Below are 11500 nucleotides of genomic sequence, written 5' to 3'. Positions count from 1 at the left end.
AGTTTGCTACGAATTATATTAACTATCATTGAGTGTGTATGGTGTGCCTCCCTAGAAGTGACCTATAAAGCAGTTATTAGGTTTGTTTTGAAGAGAGGAGAGGAAGCTAGAACCGAGAAGCCTCTGTGGATGAAGGCTTGCCTGACAACGACCTTCATTCAACCCCCTGACTCAGGCACTCAGGTGCCTTCCCCCATAAAAGAACGTTAAGAGTGCTTGCACAAGATAACCCAGGCCAGAAATTAGACAGAACTCTCTGATGACAGTCCTGCACCCTTCTCCAAAATTGACAACTGAATTAGCCAAGAAGAAAGCTACCTCACTTGCTGGTTCTTGGTTTTGTTTTTTCTTTTCTTTTTTTCTTTTTTTCTTTTCCTTTTTTTGAGACAGGGTTTCTCTGTGTAGCCTTGGCTGTCTTGGACTTGCTTTGTAGACCAGGCTGGCCTCAAACTCACAGCGATCTGCCTGCCTCTGCCTCCCGAGTGCTGGGATCACAGGCGTGCACCACACCTCCCTTGTAAAAGGTGTTCTATGCCGTGAGATGGTACTGGTAGTTGTCTGTTGAGCTGCCCAGGCTAATTACAAAGCTTTTAATTTTCAGCCTGGTCTACAAAGCAAGTCCAGGACAGCCAAGGCTGCACAGAGAAACCTTGTCTCGAAAACCAAACAGACTAAACTTTTGGTTTTCACTTCTGAATTTAAGCAACCAAGATGCTAAGCAGGAGTGATGCACTCCTTGTAGATCCCAACACTTGCAAAGCTCAGACAGGAGGCTCAGGAGTGCAAGCTCAGTCAGGCTGTGTGAGGAGACCTTGCCACAAACACAAATGTGCCCATGGGAAAATAAATATCAAGACCATGCTTGTGTGTTTATTAGGAGGGCTGCTCTTTGCCTTACTGTTCAGAAGGGGTGTTTAGTTTGAAATGAGGCGGACCTTCTTCTGTTTGTTTTTCCTTCTGTTAGCCATTCCCTTTATGGCTTATCTGCTTTCCTAGCCAAGCACTTCCGCTAATTCGTGGATGGACTACCGCTTGCTACCCTACACCTGACCTTGCCCCAAAAGCAAACTTTTGCTTTTCAGATAGGGAGTCTCTTAGAGTGCCTTTGAACTTACTATCCAAGGATGGCCTTGAACCTCGGGTCTCTCTGCTTCTGCCTCTCAAGTGCAGACCTGTGTCACCTTGTTGTCACCTTGCCCAGTTTTGGTCCAGGCTAGGGACTGAACCAAGGGGCTCTTGGATGCTAGGTATATGCAAGCCCAGGGTCCCCATCCTCGCTTTGGGTTTATGAGACAGGAACTAGTTAGTTAAATTGCTAGGCTCAAATTTGCTGCCTCCTGCCTCAGTCTCCTGAGTAGCTGAGGTTTCATTGCATCTGTGACACCATGCCTGGATTCAATTAAGATTCTTAATAGTTAGTATAAACGTAATTCAACATTAGTTTGTGTGTGGGGGATTTGCATATGTGTTTCTGTGTACACATGTGGAGAACAGAGAGTGAACTCAGCTCTGTGTGTGTGTGTGTGCACACGCGCGTGTGTCTCTTGTTTTGTTTGTTTGTTTGTTTGTTTTTTGTTTTTGTTTTTTTTTTGTTTTTTGTCTGTCCTGGACTCGTTTTGTAGACCAGGCTGGCCTTGAACTCACAGCGATCTGCCTCCCTCTGCCTCCTGAGTGCTGGGTTTAAAGGCATGCTCCACCATGCCCGGCTTGGGTTTTTTTTTTTTAACTATGCTGCAGGATAGTCTTATCCTTATTTCATGGGGAAATTGTTACTTTTCTGAAGCTTTTAGATCTGTTAAAGAGAAAAGTGCCATGGGTTAGGGGGTTTCTAATTAATACCCAGAAGTATGTGCTTCCTTCATATCCCTGTTTCTCTGAAGTAGCGAGCTTCAAGTTTATTGCATTTTTCCTTTAAATGGGAGCTGATTGGGCAAAAACTAGCCCCAGGCTCACTTTGACTTTTTGTGGATGAGACTGAAGGATGAACAGCTCAAGGCAGCCTCTACTACACAGAGAGGCCTGCTTCAAACAGGTGCTTGTGTGTGTTTGTGTGTGTAAAAATACTTGCTGTTCAAATCTGAATCCAGCAGTCTGAGTTTGATCCCTGGAACCAGTCTAAAACCAAAGGGGAGCTGGGTGTGGTGGCGCACGCCTTTAATCCCAGCACGCAGGAGGCAGAGGCAGGTGGATCGCTGTCAGTTCGAGGCCAGCCTGGTCTACGAAACAAGTCCAGGACACCAAGGCTACACAGAGACACCCTGTCTCAAAAAACCAAACAAACAAAGAAAGAAAAAAAAACAAAAGCAAAGAGGAGAAACCACTCCACAGTGTTGTCCTCTGACTTACACCTGTACGTACACCCCCCCACACACACAATAAACAAAAACAAATCACCCTCCCCCCAGCTTTTCTGATCTACCTTTGACCTTCTCCTGAAGGAAGTGTGACCTGCTTTGCCCAGCAGAGGGCAGTGTTCCTCCTAGTATCCATTGCTGCTCATTTTCCCATGTAGACAGTCTAAAAAGCATGAAAATTATATTCTGTCAACAAGCGTTCTTTTTTTTTTTTTTTGGTTTTTGTTTTGTTTTGTTTTGTTTTTCGAGACAGGGTTTCTCTGTGTAGCCTTGGCCATCCTGGACTCACTTTGTAGACCAGGCTGGCCTCGAACTCACAGCGATCCGATTGCCTCTGCCTCCCGAGTGCTGGGATCAAAGGCGTGCACCACCACGCCCGGCTCAACAAGCATTCTTGAGTCTAAATTATATTTGGATAGTGTCCTGGTTGGGTTTTTTTTTTTTTTTTTTTTTTTTTTTTTTTTTTTTTTTTGTCAGTTTGACATAAGCTGAAGTTATTTGAGGAAAGGGAACCTCACAATCAAAATGGCCTGCAGGCAAGTCTGTAGGGCACCTTTCCTTTTTCTCTTTCTCTTTCTTTCTTTCTTTTCTTTCTTTCTTTCTTTCTTTCTTTATTTCTTTCTTTCTTCCTTTCTTTCAGACAGGTTTCTCTGTGTATCTTTGACTGTCCTGGACCCGCTTTGTAGACCACGCTGGCCTTGAACTGACAAGGTCCTCCTGCCTCTGCCTCCTAAATGCTGGGATGAAAGGTGTGCGCCACTGTGCTTGGTTTGTAGGGCATTTTCTTTTCTTTTTAAAAAAATATTTATTTATTAATTAAATATTAAACATATAAACAGTGCTGAAGAGGGCATCAGATCACATTATAGACAGTTGTGAGCCAGTCACCATGTGGTTGCTGGGAATTGAACTCATGACCTCTGGAAGAGCAGTCAGTGCTCTTAAACACTGAGCCCTCTCTCCAGCCCCCAGCAAGGCATTTTCTTAATTAATGTTTGCTGTGGGAGGGGAGGGCCCAGTCCACTGCAGGTAGTGCTGCCCCAGGGCAGGTGATCCTGGCTTGTTTAAGAGAGCTGGCTGAGCAAACAGTAAGCATTTCTCCATGGCCCCGTCTTCCCTACACTGGAGAAGCTGGCTTCCCTTCATGGTGGACTGAGATAGGGCCATGTAATTTGAAAAAAAACCCTTACCCATTCCTGTTGCATTTGGTAATGATGTTTTATCACTGCAATAGAAAACTGAGATAGTAAAGGTGAAAAAATTGACCTCCAGATGACGGCCAGTGTGTTTAGTCCCAGCACCCAGGAAACAAAGGCAGAGGGTTCTCTGAGTTCGAGGCCAGCCTGGTCTACACAGTGAGTTCCAAGGAAGCCAAAGCTACACAAAGAAACCCTGTCACAGAAAAAGGAAAAAGGAAAAAAAAAAAGATTAACAAAATGAGTCTCTACTTCATAGGTGTTCCCAATCTGGGTGCAAGAAGTGGAAGTGGGGGCTGAGGTGTACCTCTGGGTTAGAGTCCTCATGTCTCATGTGGGGCTGGGGTGTACCTCAGTATTCTAGTCCTTCATGTGGGGCTAGGGTGTACGTCAGGGTCAGAGTCCTTGTCCCTCATGTGGGGCTGGGGTGTACCTCAGTGTCAGAGTCCTTGTCCCTCATGTGGGGCTGGGGTGTACCTCAGTGTCAGAGTCCTTGTCCCTCATGTGGGGCTGGGGTGTACCTCAGTGTCAGAGTCCTTGTCCCTCATGTAGGGCTGGGGTGTACCTCAGTGTCAGAGTCCTTGTCCCTCATGTGGGGCTGGGGTGTACCTCAGTGTCAGAGTCCTTGTCCCTCATGTGAGGCTGGGGTGTACCTCAATGTTAGAGTCCTTGTCCCTCATGTGGGGCTGGGGTGTACCTCAGTGTCAGAGTCCTAGTCTAGCATGCAAGAAGCCCTGGAGTTGCTTTTCAGAACTCAAGAACACAGAGTTAATTAGAGTCAGCTGTCTGGCTGTGTGATGCTGATTTTGCTAATCCTCTTGACACCTGGGGAGACCCCTAGTGGGAGAGCTGCCTCCAGCTGATCATCACAGGAGTAGTCTTTGGTGCACTATGTTGCTAATTTATATAGGCGCCCCCACTCCCCCACCCCACCGCTACCCCGCCCATCAATGCAGTTGGTACCACAGGTGGGCCTGGATGTATAGAAAAGCTGTGGACAATCGAGCAGTGTTTCTTCAGGGTCTCTGCCTCAGTCCTTCACGAGGGACTGTGACCTATGACGTGCAAGAGTAAAGCCTAAGAAACCCTTCACTCCCCCAAGTTTCTGCCTTTGTCACAAAGCTAAGGTGAGAGACTGAATCCCATTGCACCCTGGCTATGCAGTGAGACCTTGTCTCAGGAAGCAATAAAATAGGGACTGGAGAGATGGCTTAGAGGTTAAGAGCACTGCCTGTTCTTCTAGAGGTCCTGAGTTCAATTTCCAGCAATCACATGGTGCCTCACAGCCATCTATCATGAGATCTTGTGACCTCTTCTGGTGTGCAGGCACACATGTCTATGTCGGCAGAATACTGTGTAATAAATAAATAAATCTCTAAAAAAGAAAACAAATTAAGACAAATGGTCAACATACCAGAGGTGGAGGGTCTGGACAGATGGCTCAGAGGTTAAGAGCACTGCCTGTTCTTCCAGAGGTCCTGAGTTCAATTCCCAGCATCCACATGGTGGCTCGCAGCCATCTATAATGAGATCTGATGCCCTCTTCTGGCCGTTAGGTGTACATGTAGGTAGAGCACTGTATAAGTAATAATAAATAAATCTTTAAAAAAACATAACAGAGGTGGAAGTGAACCTTTTAAAAGTCAGTGGGTGGAGCCTGGTGTGGTGGGCACAAGCCTGTAATCTCTGTAGACCCAGCACTGTGGAGGCCGAGGCAGGTGGAGCTCTGTGAGTTCAAGGCCAGCCTGCTCTACACAGTGAATCCAGAACAGCCAGAAACCCTGTCTCGAAAAAGCAAAACAAAAACCAACCAACCAAACCAAAAAGCCCAAAATACAAATTTAAAAAAATGTGGTGTCTCACACTTGTAATGCATGCACATTGGGGGCAGGATCAGGAGTTCAAGGTCATCCTCCATAGCCATTCTGAGCCATGCTGGAGTATGTAAGGATGTGTCTTAAAGAAAAACAAACAACAACAACAAAACCCAAAGCCAGGTGTGGTGGCACATGGCCATCTTACACAAATAGGAGAGAATCGAGACTCAGGAAATCTAGATCCCTGGCTGACATGGGTACACACTTGAGAGCCCAGCATTCTGGAGGCTGAGGCAGGTTTGTTGCCTGCCTGTAGGGTACTACTTTCATGCAGTGCCTGTGGCAGTCAGAAGACGATGCTGAACCCTCTGGAACTGTAGTTACAGATGCTTGTTGACTGCCATGTAGGTGCTGGGAACCCACACCCCAATTTTCTGTGGTATTTCCAGCCACAAGATAAACATGTCAGAGGTTAGTGTAGGCTTTGTAGTGCCATAAAAAACAAGCATAGCAAGGACCTTAGGACATATGCCTTTCTCCAGATCACCATCCCACCATCTCTCTCTTTTGCGTATGAAATGTGTGTTGTGTGTGTGTTTGTGTGTATATGGCCACACACATGCTTGTAGCTACACATACATGTACGTGGAGACCCAAGGTCACCATCAGATGTCTGCCTTGATCACTCAGAGAGGGTCTTTAAGTTTTTCTTTTCTTATGTATGCTGTGTTCTGCTTGTGCGCCAGAAGAGGGCACCAGATCTCATTACAGATGGCTGTGAGCCACCGTGTGTGTGTGGTTGCTGGGACTTGAACTAAGCACCTTTGGAAGAGCAGCCAGTGCTCTTAACCTCTGAGCCATCTCTCCAGCCCGAGAAAGGGTCTTTCATTAGTGTCGCTCTCCAGTTTCTCTGGAAACTCCTTTCTCCACCTCCCACATACTGGGGCCACAGGCCTTGCTCATCCTGACTCAGCCTCCTCAGCGAGGTGATTAAAGGTGAACACCATGGGCCCTACCAAGCTTTTGTTGTTACCATCTGCCAGTTTAATACAAGGTATTGACAAGGCTGCTTCAAATCAATGGCTTTATGTTGTTGTTGTTTGCTCCTGGGGATTAAACCGAGGTCCTGTGCATGCTAGGCTAGGCGAATGCTGTACCTTTGAACTACAGTCCCAGCCCCTCAGCCAGTGTTTTGGTTCAATGTCATTCCTCATGATCTTACACTTATAGCTATAAGCTAATGCAACCATAGGAAACTACCAGTATTTGGTGAGAAAAATGTTGACATTTGGGTTATAAATACAGTAGTTTCATCTGATGGATCCTAGTGAAATTGAGGTCATGAGCCCTGAAATTGGGATCATGTAAGCTACTTCTTTTAGAGATAGCTAGGGCCGGGCAGAACTGTATCTCAGGTGTGAAGGAAACTCAGGAATAGAAGTATATAATCGGGGGGAAGGGGAGCTGGAGAGTTGGCTCAGTGGTTAAGAGCCTGCTCTTCCAAAGGACCCGGGTTCAATTCCCAGCACCCACATGGCAGCTCACAACTGTCTGTAACTCTAAGATCTGACACCCTCACACCAATGCACATTAAAAATTAAATAAAATATTAAAAAAAAGAAGTATATAATCGATGTTATTCATTCTGAGAATGAATAGAACTCAGCCTTGGGGCCTTCGGTGGCGCACGCCTGTATTCCTACCAGTTGGGAAGCAGAGGCAGGCGGGTCTCTGCAAGTCTGGTCTACATAGTAAGTTCTAAGCTGTCAGAGCCATCTAGTAAGACCTTGACTCAAACAAGTGCAGTGCAGGGTGTGAGGATGGGTCTAGCGAGATGGCTCAGCGGGGAAGAGTAAGTTCTGTTCTTGCAGAGGACCCAAGCTAAGTTCCCAGCAGCCACAAGGTAGCTTGCAGCTGTAGTTCCAAGGGACCTGAGTTTGTCTTCATGGGCAGGAGGCACTCAAACAAGTGTTGTGTTGTGTGTACATTGCAGGCACATGAGCATGCTTAGGCCAGCACCGCTCCTCCCTGCGGGTCCCTTTCCTATGTCCATCTCTGTTTTGCTGGTTATCTTACATAGTCCAGGCTATGGTAGAGGAAGATGACATGAACTTCTGAGTCTCCTGCCCTCCCAAGAGCTGGGAGTACATGTGGGTGCCACCACACCTGGCTTTATATGATGCTGAGGGCCAAACCTAGCATTCAACTCATGATAGGAGAACACCTTACCAGCTAAGCCATATCTGCAGTCTTCTTGTTTCTAGTTCTTTCTAAACCTGCTTTTCTTTTCTCATTTCTTTTCTTTCTTTCTTTCTTTTTTTTTTTTTTAAGATTTATTTATTTAGCCGGGCGTGGTGGCGCACGCCTTTAATCCCAGCACTCGGGAGGCAGAGGCAGGCGAATCGCTGTGAGTTCGAGGCCAGCCTGGTCTACAAAGTGAGTCCAGGATGGCCAAGGCTACACAGAGAGACCCTGTCTCGAAAAACCAAAAAAAAAAAAAAAAAAAAAAAAAAAAAAAAGATTTATTTATTTGAGCCGGGTGATGATGGCGCACACCTTTAATCCCAGCACCTGAGAGGCAGAGGCAGGCGGATCTCTATGAGTTCGAGGCCAGCCTGGTCTACAAAGTGAGTCCAGGACAGCCCAGGCTACACAGAGAAACCCTGTCTTGAAAAACAAAAAAAAAAAAAAAAAAAAAAAAAAAAAAAGATTTATTTATGTATTATAGAAACAGTGCTCTGCCTGCATGTACACCTGTACGCCAGAAGAGGGCACCAGTTCTCATTATAGATGGTGGTGAGCCACCATGTGGTTTCTAGGAATTGAACTCAGGACCTTTAGGAAAAGCAGCCAGTGCTCTTAACCTGTGAGCCATCTCTCCAAACCCTTTTTCTCATTTCTTTACAAGGAGATAAATTCAACTGTTTAGATGTTTCCATGCTTGTGGCAGGCATGTCAGTCAGTGGAAGGAGCTTTTATATTGTAGCTGGGTTGTCCTTGGCTTTCATATGCTTTGTTCCCTCATCTCTGAAGCATATCGAGACCTTCACTAGCACGCTAGCCAGCCTTAGTACTTTCTCTTTTTATTATTAAATTAAATTAAAATTTAAAAAAAGATTTATTTATTGCTATGTATACAGTGCTCTGTCTGCATATATACCTGCAGGCCAGAAGAGGGCATCAGATCACATTATAGGTGGCTGTGAACCATCATGTTGTTGCTGGGAATTGAACCCATGATCTCTTAGGAAGAGCAGTCAGTGCTCCTAACCACTGAGCCATCTCTCCTTAATGTTTTTGCTTTGTTTTCTTTTATAATAGTTTATTTATTTATTTATTTATTTATTTATTTTTGGCTTTTCGAGACAGGGTCTCTCTGTGTAGCCTTGGCTGTCCTGGACTCACTTTGTAGACCAGGCTGGCCTCGAACTCACAGCGATCCGCCTGCCTCTGCCTCCCGAGTGCTGGGATTAAAGGCGCGCGCCACCACGCCTGGCTAGTTTATTTATTTTTATTTTATGTTCATTGGTGTTTTGCCTTCACGTATGTCTGTGTGAGGGCGTCAGATCTTGGAGTTACAGCTGCCATGTGGGTGCTGGGAATTGAACTCAGGTCCTTTGGAAGAGCAGGCAGTGCTCTTAACCACTGAGCCATCTCTCCAGCCCCTAATTTAATGTTTTATTAATTTGTTCACTTTACATCCCTGATTGTAGCCCCTCCCTCATCATCTCCTGATCCCACCCTCCCTCTCTCATACTCTCTCCCCCCTTCCTCTAGTCCTCAGAAAGGGAGGCCTCCTCCACTAACATCTGACCTCATCCTATCAAGTCCCATCTGGACTGCCTGTCTCCTCTTCCTCTGTGGCCTGGCAAGGCTGCCCCGTCAGGGGAAATGATCAATGTGTGGGGGCCAGAGTCCACGTCAGAAGTAGTCCCCACTCCCCATATTATGATGCCCACAAGGGGACTGTGCTGCTGATCCGCTACATCTGAGCAGAGGGTCTGGGTCCTCACCATGCATGGTCCTTGGTTGGTGCATCTGTCTCTGTCTCTGCAGCATCCCTCTCCTCTGCCCCAAATCTTCTTTCTTTCTTTCTTCCTTCCTTTCTTCTTTTTTTAAAATTAATTTATTCATATTACATCTCAATTGTTATCCCCTCCCTTGTATCCTCCTATTCCTCCCTCCCTCCCACTTCTCCCCTACTTCCTTCCCCTATGTCTGTGACTGAGGGGGACCTCCTCCCCCTGTATATGCTCATAGGGTATCGAGTCTCTTCTTGGTGACCTGTTATCCTTCCTCTGAGTGCCACCAGGCCTCCCCATCAAGGGGATGTGGTCAGAAATGGGGTCCCAGAGTTTGTATGAAAGTCAGACCTCACTTTCCACTCAACAGTGGAGAATGTCCTGTCCATCGGCTAGGTCTGGGTAGGGGTTCGAAGTTTACTGCCTACATTTTCCTTGGCTGGTGCCATAGTTTGAGCAGGACCCCAGGACCCAGATCTGCCCATCATAATGTTCTTTTTGTAGGTTTCCAGGACCCTCTGGATCCTTCTATTTTCCCATTCTCCCATGCTTCTCTCACCTAAAGTCCCAATAGGATGTCCTCCCCTCTGACCCACTTTCCTGGTAAGTAAAGTCTTTCATGGGACATACCCCTTGGGCTAGTATCTCAATATAAGTGAGTATATGCCATTTGTATCTTTTTGCTTCTGGGTGAACTCACTCATTATGATAATTTCTAGTTCAATCCATTTGTCTGCAAATTTTAGGAATTCCTTGTTTTTAATAGCTGAATAGTATTCCATAGTGTAAATGTACCACAGTTTCTTTCTTTCTTTCTTTCTTTTTTTCGAGACAGGGTTTCTCTGTGTAGCCTTGACTGTCCTGGACTCACTTTGTAGTTCAGGCTGGCCTTGAACTCACAGTGATCCGCCTGCCTCTGCTTCCTGAGTGCTGGGATTAAAGGCGTGCGCCACCATGCCCGGCTATACCACAGTTTCTTTATCCATTCTTCTAGTGAGGGACACTTAGGCTGTTTCCATGTTCTGGCTATTATGAATTAGGCAGCTATGAACATGGTTGAGCACATGTCCCTGTTGTGTGGTAGGGCATTTTCTGGGTATATCTCAAGGAGTGGAATAGCTGGGTCTTGAGGAAGCCCTATTCTCATTTTTCTGAGAAAGCGCCAGATAGATTTCCAAAGTGGTTGTACTAGTTTGCATTCCCACCAGCAATGAAGGAGTGTTCCTCTCTCTCCACATCCTCGCCAGCATGTGGTGTCACCTGAGTTTTTGATCTTAGCCATTCTGATGGGTGTAAGATGGAATCTCAGTTTCGTTTTGATTTGCATTCCTCTGATGACTAAGGAGGCCGAGCATTTCTTCTTCTTCTTCTTCTTCTTCTTCTTCTTCTTCTTCTTCTTCTTCTTCTTCTTCAAAATTTGTATTTATTTATTTATTTTTGGTTTTTCTTTTTCTATTTTGTTTTGTTTTTTCAAGATAGGGTTTCTCTGTGTAGCCTTGGCTGTCCTGGACTCGTTTTGTAGACCAGGCTGGCCTCGAACTCACAGCGATCCGCCTGCCTCTGCCTCCCTAGTGCTGGGATTAAAGGCGTGCGCCACCACCGCCCGGCTAGCCTTCCTACTTTCAAGCGCACATGAACTGGTTGTAGTGATACAACAGACGTCTTTCATCGGACAGATCAAGTCCAGCTCCAAATCCTTTACTTGTGATTCTTCTTATTTTTTTAAATATTTATTTATTTTATGCATAGGAGTGCTCTATCGCATGTACATCTGCCTGCTAGAGAGGGTATCAGATCACATTACAGATGGTTGTGAGCCACCATGTGGTTGCTGGGAATTGAACTCAGGACCTCTGGAGGAGCAGACAGTGCTCTTAACCGCTGAGCCATCTCTCCAGCCCTCCATTGTGATTCTTATTTGAAAGTGTATTTTTTTGTTTTGTTCTGTTTTGTGACAGGATCTTACAGTGTAGCCCAGGAGAGCCCATGCAAATGTCCTGCTTCAGGTTCCTGTGTGGTTGGGAACTTCCCTGAGTGCTGGCCTTCAGAGTGCGCGCATGCGTGTTGGTGTGGGTCTTGTAGCCTAGGCTGGCCTCGGATTCATTACGCAA

Source organism: Acomys russatus, chromosome 28 (genome assembly GCF_903995435.1).
Source record: "Acomys russatus chromosome 28, mAcoRus1.1, whole genome shotgun sequence".
NCBI lineage: Eukaryota > Metazoa > Chordata > Mammalia > Rodentia > Muridae > Acomys > Acomys russatus.
This window is presented reverse-complemented; position numbering follows the sequence as displayed.